This window comes from Carlito syrichta, unplaced genomic scaffold, assembly GCF_000164805.1.
Source record: "Carlito syrichta isolate Samal-C Ts95f unplaced genomic scaffold, Tarsius_syrichta-2.0.1 Scaffold312203, whole genome shotgun sequence".
Lineage (NCBI taxonomy): Eukaryota > Metazoa > Chordata > Mammalia > Primates > Tarsiidae > Carlito > Carlito syrichta.
Window position 1 is genome coordinate 14,713 of NW_007256299.1, and position 2,149 is coordinate 16,861.

Consider the following 2,149-nt stretch of genomic DNA (forward strand, 5'->3'; position numbering starts at 1 on the left):
TGCAGGGAAAGTCAGATTATGAGTCCTTTATTGACACCGGCGACAGACAGCAGACTAGTGTCCTAAATAACTTCGACAGCGAACAGAGTGAATAGTGGGTCTTTTAAAGGTAAACATCACATAAGCTTTACAGTTTGATATTTCTCGGCAAACCATATGATTAGTAATGGGTAGTGAGGGGTGCAGATGGTTACAGAATTTACACAACTAGGGAGTTTCCAATCACCAAGGGGCACAGGAATGTGGGTGTGCGGTATGATTACAAGAAGGTTACATAAAGGGGTCATCTCTAAGCTAAGATGGAAGATCTGTTACAAAATGGAGTTACTTACTCATGTCAAGAAAACTATTTTAGCAGGCTATTATAGGTTTTGCAGATAGATATTTCAGTACTAGTCTGTCACTGTGCAAACTAATCAGAAAAAGGAGTCTAGAACTACAGAGGAAGGGAAACTTGATATGAGAAGCAGCCATTAGTCTGTGTCCCAGAGCTTCATTTTTAGAATGAACTAATAAGGAAGAAGAAAAATTCAACCTGTAGCCTTATGGAGAAAATTATAATCATCATTGGAGCACAAAATCATCATTACTCATGGAAGGGGTACACATGTGAATTATAATCTCAGTCTAATCTCCTTCATCTGACAATGGTCAAGGAGCCTGACTTAGAGGACCAACGTCTGAAAAGCGGTCTTAGAACACCATAGAATGGGTTTTGGGAAAAATTGAATATGTGGTATCCATCTGTCGTAGTATAGAATACTACATCTCCAGCCTCATAATCCAGAAATATCCCTAAACTGTGGAGATCTTCTCTTAGGGTACAATGAGTTTCTGGGAAGGTGAGTGCCCAATACTCCTCCTGATAGAACCTGATGGCCCAGAAACCATTTTGTGGGCACACTGTGATCTCCCCCTTCCTTGTTATACTGTCCCTACAAATTCCCAGGTCCCAGTAACTTGTGCCCCCAACTTCCACCTCCCAGAAGTCTCACCCTGAAGTGATTTCCAGTTGACCCAGCACACAAGGAAGAAAGTCAAATCTCTGTGTAGTGTTAGGTACATCTTGACATTTTTCTTGCCAGGTTACTTGTCTCCCATTTTCAGACAGAAGGAGGGAAGGACGAGCAGTGGTTGCATCCAGGGTCACATTTACTGCAAAGACAAGTTGACCATCATGTCCTTGGGAAGGGTCTGAGTAGACTTCGGCCAGAGTTGCCCTCCTTGAACATCTCTGCCCCAAGGTCAATCCAGCTCACCTCTACCCATCTTTCCCTTAGACTAATCAACAAAGAGAAGGGTTTTTCCATACAATGACAAACTCCCCAGCCTGGAACTCCTCTTTGCAAGGAGTTTGGAACTCCTCTTTGCAAGGAGATTGCAAGGAACATGTAAACATAAGAACTCAACATCTAATGGATAATGGTTGCCTAAAATATTCTGAGCATAAATTTCCAAAGATTAAAGAATGATAGCAACCAAAGAAGTACTCTTTCATATGTTTGTACTTCTTTTTTTTTTTTTTTTTTGAGTTGGAGTCTCACTCTGTCGCCCAGACTGGAGTGCAGTGGCAGCTCCCTACCACCGCAGCCTCGACCTGCTGGGCTCCGGCGATCCTTCCGCCTCAGCCTTCCGAGTAGCCGGAATTACAGGCACGCGCTACCATGCCCGGCTAATTTTTTATTTATTGTAATGAAATGAGGTCTCGCCTGCCCAGGCAGGTCTCGAACCCGCAGGCTCAGGCAATCCACTCACCTCAGCCTCCCAAAGGTGCGGGATTACAGGCTGAGCCACCGAGCCCGGCTTGTACTTCTTTTTATAGTCTCTTAAATTATGTCTGACTTGAAGACCTGACCTCCCTATGCTTTCCTCACACAACATCCCCACAGAATAAATTCTATAATCTATTTTGACGTTGGAGAGGAAAAAGAGGATATGGTCATTCTGACCAAATAACTTAATTTTTGGTTTGATTTTCTCAGATTTTATTAGATAATAACCACTCTACCTACACTCAAAACACAATATGAGATACAAATTTAAAAATAATGAAGCTAGCCTGGCTCGGTGGTTCAGCCTGTAATCCCGTGCCTTTGGGAGGCTGAGGTGAGTGGATTGCCTGAACCTGTGGGTTCAAGACCCACCTGGG

General features: G+C 43.4%; 1 pseudogene; it reads right to left on the reverse strand.

The window, feature by feature from the left end:
• Window positions 1-637: 637 nt before the first annotated feature.
• Window positions 638-2,149, reverse strand: part of LOC103272283 — a 39,506-nt pseudogene continuing 37,994 nt past the window's right edge.